General features: G+C 38.5%; 1 pseudogene; it reads left to right on the plus strand.

The window, feature by feature from the left end:
* The first annotated feature begins 9,270 nt into the window (after nt 1-9,270).
* On the plus strand, nt 9,271-9,514 carry LOC114092540 (costars family protein ABRACL pseudogene; annotated as a pseudogene).
* The last annotated feature ends 7,069 nt before the right edge of the window (nt 9,515-16,583 follow it).

Genomic DNA, 16,583 nt, shown 5'->3' on the forward strand with positions numbered 1-16,583 from the left:
TGAAGAGGTTGAAGAGCAAGGCCATCCATGGAGCCAAAGTGACCATGGGTGTCCTTGGTCACTGGTTCTCAAGACCATGCAGAAGGATTTCACACAATTCCCACATAGCAGCATGCATGAGTTTATTAAAAGACATAGGAAAAGGGAAACACACTTGAGGGAGAAAGGGAGAAAAATAAGATCTCTCAGAGGAGAGGGACAGCACCTCCTTCCTGCCTTCCTGTTTTACTGGAGGCAGGGAAGTTTCTAGAGAGTTCTGCCCAGGTCCACCTCTTGACTTTTGACTGACAGCAGGATTGCATCATAGTTTCAGATCCCCACTGCACATCGTCTTACCCTCTGAAGAAAAGATTTTACTATTATAATGAGATGCTAAGATCCAAGGAAACTCCCAGTTACCTAGTCCTGTGCTGACTGATTCTAATTGAAACTTGTTCTTAAAGATTTTATGGTTAAGAACTTTGCTTCTAATTATTATGTCTCCCTGTGTCCTGGAATCTGGCCCAGGTAAAGGTCACAAAATCCCCTGTTCAGGGTAACTTGTGTTCTTCTTATGGGCAGGGAGGAGCTTCTGGGTTTGCACTTTTCCTGCAGATAACAAGTTGTTTGCTGAGGAATGTAGCATATCCTATTGACTTGAGCCAGGCAGAGCCTGGACACCCTCAAGCCAATTGCCCAGCAAAAGAAAACGTGTGGAGATGGGAATAGTAGGCCCAGTCTATAGAATTGCCACTTAAAAGTCCAGTTTTCACTGTGCAGCTCTATTTGTTATCTACCAAAGGGGAGGAGGCCTTGAGGAAGGGAAATCTTTCATTTTAATAACTTAATCAAAGGAACTGAATCAAAACACCAGTGGCAATGCCTTGGTGCATAAATCTCTAAGGCTAATAAGAATGTTTTGACAAAAAGGGTAAATAACTACTCTTATTTATTATCTAAATATTAGAAATATTGAAATCAAAGTACAAAGTGGGGAAAAAAAAAAACAAAGTTCAAAGAGTAGAATATCTTAGGCCGTCCTTTTGACCACAGATATCATATATAAAACAAGATTAGTATCTAAGGGCAGAGGGGATGTTTGTACCTAGAAGCTCTAAAACATCAAATTAATTTAGCCTTTCTTCTAACTGCTTTTTTAAAAAAAAATGTATCAGACATCTCAGGGTAAATTCGATCTAATTCAAATAAAGTGGGAAAAGGTGCCTCTTGACAAAGATCTCAGCCTTCTGTGAAATTAACAGTCTAAAGGCAAAAATGGGATTTTCCCCATTTTTTTTTTTGAGAACAAATATGCAGATCCAAGGGAAAAAAAACACATTCTTAAGCAGACAGCTGATTGAGAAAGAGCCAGGTACAAACTTTGGGCAACAAGACAGCTTTCTTTCTTTTCTCCTCTGCTACCATCCTTTCCCGACCCCTGTACCCAACCTGGCACCTCTTCCTCTCCATCCTCATGAAAACTCAACAAAAACTGTTGTGATTAATGACTATAGATGGGCAGGAGCAGATGCACACTCTGCGAACACTTGAGGTTTGGATCAGGTTGACTCTTCTAACCCCTCTTTCTAAAGCCCTGCCCAGGGCCCCCTCCTCCCTTTTCCTCTCGGAGGCATGCTAATGAGAGCTCCAGGCCAGGACTGAGGAAGGACGAGAGCTGGCTCCTTCCCATGGATCCCCAGCTATCTCTGCCCCTGCTTCCTGCTGGAAGAAATCAACGCAAAGCAACTTCTGTAGGAGCAGCTGCTGATGCCCGTCCTCTCCCATCCCCCGCCCCATCACATTCTGTTGTCACATTCTTGGGCAATATTTCAGAAGCTCACTCATCCTGCCACTCACTTCCCCCACCCCCGTACCTCTGCCCCCAAACAAGACATTAGGAAGGAAACATGAGAGATTGTATTTTAGCCTAATTGAACAATAGCCCTTATTTCATCTTGAGTAAGATAAATGGGCTGTCCAACTTCACTTCTCACTTTATCTGTAATGAGGTTTCTCTCTCGACTGTTTACTAAAGTATTAAAAAGCACTTTGCAGGGCCTGCTGCTATATTCCATCAAAGAGAGTCAATAGAACAGATGAAGACACATGAGAAAGGCAGAGAGATGAGGTGCCTTTTATGAAAGTTCAGATTCTAGACCTATTAGAAAGAACTGTTTCCCCTCTATGAATTCAGTGTAAAAACACCACCTTTTTCTCTGTGGCAGCAAAGTGTTTTGTTATAGGACAGGACAGCACCTGACAGGTCAGACCAAGGTGGATAACTAATTGCAGTCATTAATGTCCAGGTGGTAGGAAATTGCCAGAATTGTGAGATTCTAATAGGCCATTAGCATCTCTACGCTGGAAGTACTTGTGTGGACTCTTTCTCTCACCCACAGTGATAAAATGTCTGTCTGTTCTTGCCCAGGCTCTGTCTCCAGCTGCTCTTAAAGAGAGGGGCACCTTCAGATGTTGGGTGCACAGGGGCTTGGGAGTCCTGGGAACAGATCTTGCTCAGGGTTTTGACGCCAAATGTGTGTCACTAAAATTAACTGCAATATAGTTTCTTCCCTTACAAAATAGAGAGTAAATATTTTACATGGATAGGTATTTCAGTATAGGAATGAGTGACCATCTTTTGGATGTATCTCAATTTTTATGTAAGAATTAAGAATGGATTTTTATTGGATTGTAGCCACCGTCCTATTGGATACATTGATCAACAATTTGGGGTCCGACTATGTGCATACACGTAGTAGGGAGGAAAACAAAACATAAACATGGAAAGTGAAGGAAAAGGCATGGTCTTATTATTAGATGGGGAAGTCACATTTCTACTCTTCATTTAAGACCACGCCAAATACTTCTTGCAGATATTATAATATCTTGCAGATATATAATATTCCATAGCAGATCAATGCCTTTGTGTCCTTGTACTGTCATCTACCTTTTCAGTCTCCCCTGTTACACTGTTAGCTTTTAAAAGAAGGGACTGCATCCTATTCATTTCTTTATCCCCTGAGCCTAGCAACAGCTCCTGAAATATGGTCAACATGCAACCTTTGTGCATATACAAATGAATGGAGTGAATAAATAAATGTCAAAAAAACAGACCATAAGTTCAAAGAGAGGCAGTTATACCATGGTGCAAAGAGCCCACATTTGCAACAGGTGCAAATAACCAACCTATTATGTAAAAATCTGACTTTTTTAAAAATGTTTTTTTGTAATTATAGATGGACAGCATGCTTTATTTTATGTGTTTATTTTTATGTAATGCTAAGGATAGAACCTCACACATGCTAGGCAAGCTCTCTGTCATTGAGCTACAGGCCCAACCCCCCCCAAAAAATCTGACTTTTATAGTGAGCCTCAGTGTCCACATCTGAAAAATGCTATTATCCAAACCAAACAGGGTTATTGTATGAATTCAATAAGAAAAAAATACCGTTAAATCAATTTTAACTCTCATCCTGTGATTCTTTTCCCTAAAGAGTTGTAACAGAGCACTGGAGTTAAAAGGAAAGACCTAAATGCAACCACAGATTCCTAGTTTATCCAAGAAGTAAAGAAGTTGTGAGCCACAGGAGCACATGAACTCTTCAAGAGAAAAGAAAGAGTTAAGAAGTGGAAAAGCCAGACCCTCAATGAGGGCTGAGGGGTGGTATTTAAGATCATGACCTAGAGGAAAATCTAAAGAAAGAGGGTCTTGTATTATGGAGGTGATTCAAGGGCATGATGGTGAAATGCATGGTGGCCCAAGAAATTAATGATTAATCTAAACCCAGTAGCATTTTGATTCTTGGGCCTTAAATTTTGATCATTATTTAAAGATTCTTCTAGTTGGGTGATCATAAAAATTCTCGATGTTTTTTTTTTCAAGAGTCTATCTATCAAAAACAGAAGATGAACTTTGTGGAGGAAAGGAAACTTATGAGTAGATCCTTTTAAAATCAGTCTTTTTAAATCTCAAAACCACACAAATTTCTTTCCAGTAAAGACAAGCAGAACAGGCAACGGGGGTGGTGCAGCTTCCTTTGTTCCAGACACACCACGTGTGTTGTTCCATTTTTGGATTGCATTCATATTTGTAACAACCATGTTCTGCTCCTGGCTCACATTGAGTCTGTGATTGACTAAAACAGCGTTAATTTTTTTTAATGTTTACTAAGTCAGAAGTTGTTTAACAGTGCACTCACCTAATTAACTATTTTAAACCTAAGCTAATGTTCAGTTTGGACTTAATTGATTCTGGTTTGTCAAAACTTTTCTATTGACTCAGACATGCAACATGTTAGTTACTCCTTCTAGATTTTTGTCTCTTAAAAAAAACTGATTGTCTTTCTTCCTGTGTCTCCATACCATTAATTCTTCTAAGGTTGAGTAGCACTACACTAAAAATAGAAATCCAGTTAATTATTCCTTAATCCTTTCACCTGCTGTATTTTTAATTTCTTAGAATTCAACTAAGTAAAAGCCCACTAAACTGAGGGCTCTTTGAGAGAAGACCTATGCTTAGTTATTTTTGTATTTTTTTTTTATCTGATCCAGGGCCTGGATCATATCCATCCTATATTTCTCTCTCAATATCCTTGAGGAAGTCTCATCCAATTCTCTAATTAACTGGGCCACCAATATGGGTTAGGAACCACATTGTTCGTTCCTATAATGTTTATTCTGAGATAGATGTCACTTTCTTTTCTCAGTTTTCAAAATATATGTTTAATAATCATTCTGGAATACTGCCAAACATAAGTATCTGAATGCCTGTAGAGACAGAAAATTAAGCTGGGCATGGTGGCTCACACCTGTAATCCTAGACTAGGGAGACTGAGGTAAGAGGATCACAAGTTCAAGGCCAGCCTTAGCTATTTTGCAAGACTGTGTCTCAAAATAAAAAGTGAAAAAGGACTGGTGATGCAGTGGTAAAGGGCCCCTGGGTTCAATCCCAGTACTTTAAAAAAAAAAAAAAAAAAAGTCAAAACCAAGTTTTTCTAAGATTTCATTACTATCCCAGCCTCCCTCAGGATGGCCTCATGACAACATTCCTCACAATGACCTGCTCACCCTGGTCTTTCTCTAGTGTCTGAACAGAAGACAGGATTTGGGGAGGGAATAGCACCCTCAGAAATTTGTTTTGCAGGGACCTCGGTTTGTCCCTCTTGGCCCTCTCCTGGCATTGGGTGGCTGTGTGGATGAGTGGGGACAGTGGTTCCACAGTTCTCTTGTTCCTATTCTCTTCTGATTTTTGCCCCACACTGTCCCTGTGTACTGTTTCATCCCTAGACTCAGCCCACCAACTCCACAGGGAAACACTGAGTCTCACACCCAAATGCGGTTCACAAAGATGGCACTTCAGCCAACTCCCCTGGCAGGCTTCTTTGGTGAGCCCAAGGCTCCATGCTTAACTTAGGATGCCAGACCTGTCCTGGAGGCCTAGTCAGCATAAGCAGGGAGTGACAATTATTTCTGGTCACACCATCTATCTTGTTTCTCTTTTGGAAGGATCATGCTTCGGTTATTACCCCCATTGGATTTAAGAAACCCCATAACCTTTATACAGGAGAGTGGTTTATAACATACTTTCCCACATAGCTGTAATAAATTTCCACAATACTTGATTTCCCATTTTCTTAGCTAGAAAAACTGCTGTATTTCAAAGTCAATTGATTATTCAAAATAATCACCTGTTTCATAAGTAACAAATTCTGCTCTGATTCCAGGTATCTTGCTCTTTGCATCAACAAATATTTACTGATATATCCAGGCCCTAGGCCAAGAGCCAGAATCTATTAGTAAACAAGCTGTGGAGCTTTCAGCTAAACAGGGGAGACATAGAGTAAACAAACACTTGCAAGTGTTACAGGTGCTATGAAGAACAGCCACAGGGTGTTACAAGTTTAGGCTCTGAACCAGATGCCTGTTTTTGAATCTGTACTGCATGTGTGATCTTAAGGAAATTAACATTCCTGAGTCTTGATGTCTTCATTATAAAATGGAGATGATAATCCTATTATCAACCTCATAGGTTTGGAGGACTAAATGAGTTGATAATGTTAAGGGCTCATATTTGGCACCCAATAAATATTTGCCATGATTACAGGGAGCTCTGAAAAGGGAGATCTTAACCTAGGAGCAAGAGGATGAAGTAGGGGTTGATGAGAGTCAAGAACATTTCCTGAAATGGAATTTTATCAGAGACTTAAGGGATGCATAGGAATATGGCCTGTGGGCAATGAGTGGGGTGTGTGGGGGCGGGGAGGAAGTTGAGGGGAGTGGGGACAGGTGCAAGGAAGAGAGGAGAGTGAGCAAAATGAACACAAGTGCATAGGACCCATCAGACTGTTAACTAAACCTGCAGCTGCTACATCTCATGGGCTGGCCCCATTCCCAGATCTAACTAACACTTGTCAGGGTAAAGTGTGGGGAGTTTATCAGGAAGAGAAAACATAAGACTTTAAGTCTAATCCTCTCTCCACCCCCCCTCCACCCGCCCACCAACACATACAATGGAAAGAGGACCAAACTCCAAAGGGAACACAGGACTGATGCTCTAGCTCAACCTTCTACACTCTGTGACCCTGGGAACTCCACCCCCTATCTGGGCCTCAGATTCTTTCTCCATAAAAAATAGTGATAATAATTCTTACCTGGAGTTCTGTGAATTCACTTCAGCAAAATACAAAAGTTGCATGAACCTACTCCGGTTGAATTTCCAGCGTAGCTGTTGGGTGACATAATCACTCTGAATCTCAATTTTCTCATCTGTGAAATGGCAATGATAAGAATAATATTTCCTCCTGATCTTTTATTTTGAAAACTGAATGTATAAAAAATTTAAAGAATGCCTTTATAACCTTCATATAGATTCGTCAACTGTTATATTTTGCCATGTATTTGCTTATTTTGTGTGTGACACAATGACATTTCCCTGTAAATATTTTAGCATGTATTTTCTAAAAACAAGAATATTCTATATATTCACCATACTATTATCACACCTAAGAGATTTATTACTGATTTTAAAATACCATCTAGCAAATAGTTTATATCCAAACATCATCAATCCCTACATAATTTTTACAGTTTCTTTGTTTGTCTGTTTTGAGACAGGGTCTTACTATGTCGCCCAGGTCAGCCATGAACTCTTAGGCTCATGTGATCCTCCTGCTTCAGCATCCCAAGTAGCTGGGGACTACAGGCATGCACCACTGAGCATGGCTGTTCTATGACTTTTTTAAAAAATTAGAATCTAATCAAACTTCATGCACTTGCATTGGCTCTTGTAGATCTTTTACTTTTTTTAATCTAGAATGTTCTCCCTGCTTTTGGGGTGAGGGGAGCAGGCAGCAAGCCTTCTATGGCACTGATATTTTCGAAGCATTTATGCCAATTGTCTTCAGATTATCCCCAGATTTTTAAAAATTATTTCCTCATGATTAGATTTAGGTTAAAATTTTTGGCAAGAAGACTGCACAGGTGATGAAAGCAACTGCACAGGTGATCAGCAAGATGGTATAATAAGAAGGCCCAGAACTCATTCCTCAGTGGAGACATTGATTCAACAACAAAACACTGTCCAAAAGTCTTTATGAGAACTCCTGAAACTGGGTAGGAAGTTGCTGTACCCCAAACAAGCTCAAAACCAAGAACAGCCACATTGAGTAAGAAAGATTGCCTCCTTTCAACTGCATCAGCTCTTGAAACGAGGCTGGCCCAGCTCATTGCAATAAAAAGAGGGCATCTAGCTCACAGCTTCTCCCTTGGGAGGGAAAGGGGAAAAATCAGAAAAAGATACTACATGGAAACAAAAGCTATAAACTCGTATCCCTAGTGAATATTAATGCGAAAATCTCAATAAAATGTGAGCAAACTGAAATCAATAACACATTCAAAGGATTATCCATCACAACCAAGTGGTTATATTTCTGGAATGCAAAGCTCAACATATGAAAATCATCAATGTAATACACCATATTAACAGAATGAAAGACACAAACCACATGATCATCTCAGTTGATGTGGAAAAGTTATTTAACAAAATTCTATACCCTTTCATGATTAAAAAAAAAAAAACAAACAAACTCAGAAATTGAGGGAAAGTATTCAACATAATGAAAGTTAGATGTGAAAAGTCCACACCTAACAGTATATGCATTGGTAAATAACTGAGAGCTTTGCCTGTAAGATCAAGAACAAGGCAGAGATATCTGTCTACTCTTCTCACTTCCATTGAACATACTACTGGAAGGTGTAGCCAGACAAATCAGGTCAAAAAATCATAAGTAGAAGGTATCCAAATTAGAAAGGAAGAATTAAAACTATCTCTGTTCACAGACGACATGATTTTATCTGCAGAAAATCTTAACAATTCCAAAATAAAACAAATACTTTTAGGACTACTGAACTAATTGGGCAAAATTGCCAGATACAAAATCAGCACTCAAAAATTAGTTGAATTTTTTTTATACACTACCAGTGAGCAATCTGAAAACTAAATAAATAAAATAATCCCATTTATAATGGGGCAAAATCCCATTTACACTGAGATGAAATATTAGTACATCAAAAACTACGAACCATTGCTGTTATAACATGAAGAAGACATAAATAAATTGAAAAAACATCTGTATTTATAAATCAGAAGACTTAATATTGTTGAAATGTTTATACTATCCAAAACAATCTACAGATTCAATGAATTTCCTTTTAAAGTCACAATGATGTTTTTTGCAGAAATAAAAAAAAAAATCTTCAAATTCACACAGAATCTCTAAGGAGCCTAAATAGCAAAAAAAATTGAGAAAGGAAAAGCAAAATTCTTCAGTTCCTGATTTCAAAATATATTACAAAGCTCTCATAATTAAAACATCATAGTTCTGGCATAAAGACAGACACATAGACCAATGGATCAGAACAGAGCTCAGAAAGAAACCCTCACGTGTCAGGTTAAATGATCTTTGACAAGTGTGCCAAGATCACATGAGGAGGAAAGGACAGTATCTAACAAATGGTGCAGGGAAAACTGGGTATCCACAAGAGGGAACTAGACTCTCACCTTATACCAGACACAAAAATTAACTTGAAACATTTAAAGACCTAAATGTAAAATCTGAAACTGTAAAATTCTTAGAAGAAAAAAAATATATAAGGGCCCCACCTCCTCTTCCTCCTCTCCCTCCATCGAAGCCATTGTCTTTGTCTTGACTACTTCCTGCTTCAGGCTCCTCCTCTCCTGTGCATTGAAGAAGATAACCTTATTGGAAAAGAAAACAAAGTAAAGAGGTAGCAATGAATGCAGATCATGAAGCTAACCTCCTAGTGGAGGAAATTCATTGTTTGGGTTCAAAAAATGAAGATGAAAAGTTCAGTGTGAAATCTGAGGTCCTCTTCTAAGACAATTGTGCCAACCTTTTAGGAGCATTGACAGGAACCAAAAAAACTCCAAGCTATAAAACAAGGGAAGATTGTTATGTACCCAGGAGAACTACTTTTGCAAGGTATTTATGATGTTGTTGACATTATATTGCTGTGAGATTAGTATGGTTTGCATAACTTTGTGGATTGTTATTTTTTTTGTTTGTTTGTTTCTGGTAAACTGGAATAGTAAGTCAAAGGATAAAGAAATGAATATATACTTACTGTATCTTTACAAAAGGTGATGTGTGGCACTTGGTGGGAGACTGCTTGCCTAGTGTGTTCAAGGCTCTGCGTTCAATCCTTAGAAACACACACACACACACACAAAGGAGACTCTATTTTTCCCCCACATTTTCTTATTGGTGCATTCTAGTCACTCATAATGATGGCCTTTGTTTTACATATTCATACAGGCACACAATATGACAATGTAATTTGGCCAATATCACTCCCCAGAGGCTCACATTTTAAAAGTCTGTCCTTTTTATATCTTGAAAGAAAGTCTATTTATTGCACAGTAAAATGAATAAAGCCTATTATTTTTCTCAGGTACTTGACATTCTGTGAGAACAAGAAACAAACTGAAGACCAGCTCCCTCCCCAAAAAAAATATGCTCATGTAATAAAGACATAAAACTGTCTTTTTTCAAAAAAAGATAAGAACCAAATAAAGGGTAATCTTTATGACATTGATTTAACAATGGTCTTTTGGATATGACACTAAAAGTACAAGCAATAAAAACAAAGTAAATGATGGAACTACATCAAACTTTAAAACTTCTGCACAGCAAACAATCAACAAAGTGAAAAGGCAACCATAGAATGGAAGAAATATTTGCAAACCATACATTTGACATGAGGTCAATATCCCCAATATATAAAGAACTCCTTCAGCTGTGTGCTAGTGGATACTTGTAATCCTAGTGACTTGGGAGTCTGAGGCAAGAGGATCAAAAGTTTGAGTTCAGACTGCAATTAGCAAGACCTTGTCTCAGAAAATGGAAAGGGTTGGTTGGGGTACTGCTCAGTGGCAGAACACCCTGAGTTCAAACCTTCAGTACTGTAAATTAAAAATTAAGTAAATAAATAAAAATAATAATGAGCAAAGGATTTGAATAGGCATTTCTCCAAAAAAGATACATAAATGGCAAGAAGCATGCTCAATGAATTAATCACCAGAGAAATGAAAATCAAAATTACAATAAGATATTTCAGGGGCTGGAGTTGTGACTCAGCGGTAGAGCACTTGCCTGGCACGTGTGAGACCCTGGGTTTGATCCTCAGCATCGAATGTAAATAAATAAATGAGATGAAAGATCTACTTACAACTAAAAAATATTTTTAAAAAAATGATATTGCATATCCATTAAAATGGTCACTATTTTAAAAAATGAAATTAGCAAATGTTGGCAAGAACATAGAGAACGAACACTTGTACCTTGTTGGTAAGAATGTAAAATGGTAGAGCTGCTATAGAAAACTGTATAAAGGATCCTCAAAAGAATTGAAAATAGGATTATCATGTTGTATCTAGCAATTTCACTTCTAAGTATATATCAAAAAGAATTGAAAATAGGATCTCTAAGAGATATTTACATATTCATGTTATCAGCAGCATCATTTGCAACAACCAAGAGGTGGAAGCAACCCAAATGTTCTCTGATGAGTTAATGAATAAATAAAATGTGATATATACATTCAATGGAATATTATTCAGCCTTAAAAAGGGAAGGTAATCCTGTCACATGCTGCAGCATGGATGAACCTTGGAGACATTTTGTGGATTTAAAGTGGGCCAGTCACAGAAGGACAGATACTGCTCTACTCCGCTTATGAGTGGCAGACCTTAGAAAGGTCAGACCTTAGAAACAAAGTAAAATGGCGGTCATTGGTGGCTGGAGTGGAGGAAGGAAGAAGTTCTCTGATATACAGTTTCTGTTTTGCAAGGTAAAACATGTTGCAGAACTCTATTGTACAATAGTATGCATCTAGTTGATGCCGTTGCACGTATCCACTTGGGAATGGCTGAGACTGCAAATCTGTACAGCTTTTTGCCATGGTGAAGAGTAATATTGCGTAAGGTATAGGTACTTCTTCAGAAGTCACAGGATTCCAGTTTGTCCTATTATTGGTGATTCAGTGTTATTTACCTTACTGAGGATTAAGTGAATTAACAAAGGAAAAGAGCATGGTGGCAGGCAAGCACACAATAAGGGACAGCAGTTATAATAATAATAGTTCTTTTTGAAGGGCCTTCCCTGAGTGAAGCTCTCAATTTCTTTTCTTCTATAACTGTGGTTCAGCCTCCTCAGGAGGACTGCCCATAATCTTGTGGTTGTATTTTTCAAAGCCCATAGATTTTAGCCTACACGTAACGGCTCTGAATCATTCTGGTAATGAGATAACAGCATGTTCCCAGAACAAAGACCTCTGAGCTATCTTTGGAGTTAGTCTGACCACTTCCCTATGGGAATAATTGATTTGGTAATGCCCTCCGTTACCTGGATGCTGAGTGATTTTTTTTTTTTTTATGTGAAGCAATCAGTCTTTCTTAACCATCTACATTTAGAATTGAATACTTGCTCAGAGCTGGAATAGGAAATTCCTTCATTCCTTCAGTCAATTAATGTATGTCAAGAACCGCATCGGTGCTGGCAGTCATTAGACCCAGTCCTCAGGAGCTTGTAGTCTGGAGAGGGCACAGGAAGGGTAGGGTCCCAATCAGCAAGCATCAGCCACCTCATCTAGGGCAGGCCCTGAGCTCATATTCATCCTTGTGTGAACTCTATTCAAGTGACTAGAATTGAATATGGAAGAAACTAAAATAAACAAGATATCATGAACTAAAAGGCCACTCACAGAGATAAAAGAGTTCAATTACAAAGGTGTCATGGAATAAGGAGGAAGAGCGCAGATCTTGGGGTTGACCGAACTGTCTGACATTACTACGCTCCTAACCTTTCTGGGACTCAGTTTCTTCATCTGTGAAATGCGACAGCAGTATCCCCCACATGGTTGTTGGGACGTTACCTGAGATACCAGGATAAAACACCCTCGGTGGGCACGAGCTCTAGCTATGATAATGGCTATTGTATAATTTGGATATAGACATGGTATCTTATTATCTAAATTATAAATAAGTTAAAATAGTAAGGTTCTGGATTTCTATGGCAACATCAGGAGAATTTTTCTTGCTAAAAGGTGGAGGTAAGGTTAGGGTTGTGGCTCAGTGGTAGAGCGCTTGCCCAGCATGCGTGAGGCACTGGGTTCAATCCCCAGAATCACATAAAAACAAACAAATAAAATAAAGATATGGTGTCCATCAAAAAAAAAAAAAAAAAAGGTGGAGGCGATCAATACCACCCCTGGTAGGGAACCAGGGTTCACTCCTTCCTCAGTGGTGGGACCTGAATCTTATTATCCCTGATTCAGGAATTATTTGCGCCTAATTTTCTCGCCCTTAGTGTCTCTTGTGGTTGCCCCAGAAGTCCAATTCTTGGGCTTTTTCCTCCCCTAGGTTACATTTTAAAATATCATCACCATCACTTTCTTCCTCGGTTCAGATTGCCTGTGGCACCATAATTTTGCTTTGTCAAATTTTGTGTGAAATAAATAGGCATGTACGAGAACCTGGACACCTTTCAGCTATTTGAATGTTTTGGTGATGGAAATTGACCAAGAAAGAACTTGCTAGGACACATTTAAAAATCAAGTCATAGCTCTGAGAAGGCACTTAAAATTGTATTAAGTCCAAGATTGTGCTCTATTCTTTTAGAAAAATTATCAGGAAAATGGTAAATTGAATTCCTTCAAAACTAGGAATTTTGGTTCTTCAGAAGACACTAAGAAAACAAAAGAGAAGAGCTGGGCACGTGGCACATGCATTTAATCCCAGCAACTCCAGAGGCTGAAGTAGAAGGATTCCAAGTTCAAGCACATTTTCCATGTTACTGTGTTTATCACCAGTTCATTCTTTTTATTGCTAAGTAATCTTCCATTCTAGCTATATCACAATTTATGTGTCCATTTACCTATTGATAGACATCGGGTTGTTTTAGTTTTTGGTTATTACAAATAAAATAATAATGAATATTTGGGTACAAGTCATCCTGTGGACATGTACTTTCATCTCCTTGAGCAAATTCCTAGGAGAGGAATGTCTGGGTCAAATGGGAGGGGTGTATTTAACTTTTAAAGAAACTTTCAAACTGCTTTCCAAAGGGGTTATACTGTTTTACATTCTCATCTCGGTACTATATGAGGCTTCCAGTTCTTCTACATCCTCACCAACAGTTGGTATGGTCACTTTTAAACTTTGGATTCTAATAAATATGTTATAGTATCACACTGTGGTTTTACTTCAGACTTTCCTAATGATAGTAAGGAAAAGTAACTTTTCTTATGCTTTTTACACTTATGTATCTTTTTGGTGAAGTGTTTATTCATATCATTTGCCATTTGTTATTGGTGGTGGGGTGCGGTTTTTTGTTTGTTTTTTGTTTTGTTTTGTTTTTGACTGAGGATTGAACCCAGGGGCACAACCATCAAGCCACATTCGCAGCCCTTTTTATTTTTTTTTATTTTGAGACAAGGCTTTACTAAATTGCTGAGTTTGGCCTTGAACCTGCAATCCTCCTGCCCTAGCCTCCTTAGTCATTGAGATTACAGGTATGTACCACCACATCTGGCTCATTTGACTATTTTAAAAACTGGGTTGTTTCTTTTCTTTTTTTTTTTATTGGTTGCTCAAAACATTACAATGATCTTGACATATCATATTTCATACATTTGATTCAAGTGGGGTATGAATTCTTATTTTTCCCACGTATACAGATTGCAGGATCACATTGGTTATATATCCACGTTTATACATACTGAGTTTTGAAAGTTCTTTATATATTCTGGACGTAAGTCTTTTATGACTTTACCACAGAGATACTCCCCAGTTCTTATTATTTTTATTTGGAAGCCAAGCTTTTTCTCCCAAAATAAGTACCTTTCATACATACAATAAGTACCCATTTATGTAGAGTTCTAAGAAAGTCAAACTAATTTTCAGTGAAGGAAAGCAGACCAGAGTCAGCTGGGAGTGGAAAAGGGGGAGTGTGGGAAGCGCTAGCCTTCCAGTGGAGAGCAGGGATTACAAAGTTTGCTTGCAAAGGAAGTTTTTCAGAGTGGTCATCCCCGACCATAGTGATGAATTTTTTTTTATTAGCCTTTTAAAAATAGCCTTTATTAGTGGGGGCAGTTTTAGGTTCACAGCAAAACTGAGAGGAAGGCACAAAGATTTCCTGTACACCCTCCCACATGCACATGCACAGCCTCTTCCATTATCAGTGCCCCCCCACTGAGTGGTATGTTATTACAACTGATGAACCCACAAGGACACATCATTGTGGTGATGGGCTTTTCACAAGTGTACACACATATCAAAACTTCTCAAACGGTACACTGTAACCATGTGCAATTTATTGCATGGCAACAATAACCCAATAAAACTACCTTTAAAAGAAAAAGTGATCAGGGAATGGCTTGGCTTGTTTTTCCTTAATCTCTACTTTACTATGCACCACACTTTTTCTCTTCTAATAATCCTGGCTTTGTCCTCAGCAGTGAGTAACCAGAGGTCTACAGATCTGTTTCTTCCCTCAACTACATCTCGACAGCTGCCAGTGGGTGGAGGTCACCCAAGCAACTGCCCAAACAGCTGAGAGAAGCTTGGGGTCAGGAGAGCGGTAGTTTGTGAGAGCTGTGGGCGGGAAGAGTGGCACGCACCTGCCACAGGATGCGGGCAGAAACAGCCCCCACTTGGGGTCCGATAGAGATGACTTACACACCAAAAATAAGGAGGCAGAAAGCGCATCTTTGATGGCATTTCTTTTCCTCTCTCTTGTCCTACTGACCTCTTGGGCTTTATAAACCATTGGGAGCCCTTTGTATTTGTCTGTCTGTCATTGTCTGAGACTTACAGACAAGGGCCAGTTAGCAAGCTTGTCCCTTTGTTCAAAGAGCCAGAGAAAGAAGATCTTTGACCCCTGCTTCTAAGCACAGTAAACAAAGGCCTTCTTGGCTGCCAGTAAGCTCAAAGTGCTCATTAAGCAAGAAGTTTTCTGGCCAGTGGTTGAAATGACATCATGCTTCCTCCTGGAATCCAAGTAGAGATAAAAATCAGGTCATTCAATTTATAAAGAGAGAATGCTCCCTTCTACTGCTAGCTTTCAGAGGCTGCTGGCTTTCAAAGCTATCAGGGAAAAGAAAAGCCTATTTGAACTGGGACTTTGAAGACATCTCTTAAACTTCCTCTACTTAATTCCTGATAATATGCAAAGCTGGTCCACTCTAAACCACCCGCTGGTGTCAGAGAGCAAGGTGCTTCTCACTCACGGTTCCTGAATCTTCAAATTGAGTGTTTAACAAGACATGGCAGTGGCAGATAGGTCTTATTAGCTAATAATGAGATAGTCCTGCAGGCTCTCTAACAAAGTACAAAAAGAAGGAAGAAATTGATCTTTTTCATCTCTTTAACACCATTGATCACAATTTGACATGGGGAAGTAAAAGGCTTTGTGGTCTTAAAGATGTCCATTCAGATTTCTTTAAGATAAAACCCCAAAGTATAAATTTAAGAAGATAGTGATCTATTGTGTTCTTTTTTTCTTTCCTTTTTCTTTTTTAAAGACCACTATAGAACAAGCAACAATCAGCAATTTTTAAAAATCCAAATGAATTTAATACAGTTTTACCCAAAGTAAGGGAAATCCTTATACAGTATATTTGCAACCAAAAATTTTCAGATCTAGAATTTCTAAGTAAATTTAACCAAAATACTAGACACATTTAATAAAAATGAAAACAGAAAAAAAAAAAAAACCCTACACGATAGGGGAAGTTTTGTGTAGCATTTTTCATTTGAAACAACACCTTCAAAATGTATTTGGTTTCAAATAAGTGAAATGAATTTAAAACACATACTCACTTTTCACAACTTACTGACCAATATACCACTAAGAATGTCGCACTCATTAGCCAGGGGTTTCTTATAAAACATCATAAAATTCTCGTTATTCAGAAAAATGATTCCAAGCTTGAGAATAAGTAAAAAACAGATAATTAGGTAAACTTTTGATCATGCTAGGGCCCATCATCTGATTTGGGTAGGGTCTAATGTTATTTGACTTACAAAC

This window comes from Marmota flaviventris, chromosome 10 (assembly GCF_047511675.1).
Source record: "Marmota flaviventris isolate mMarFla1 chromosome 10, mMarFla1.hap1, whole genome shotgun sequence".
Taxonomy (NCBI): Eukaryota; Metazoa; Chordata; class Mammalia; order Rodentia; family Sciuridae; genus Marmota; species Marmota flaviventris.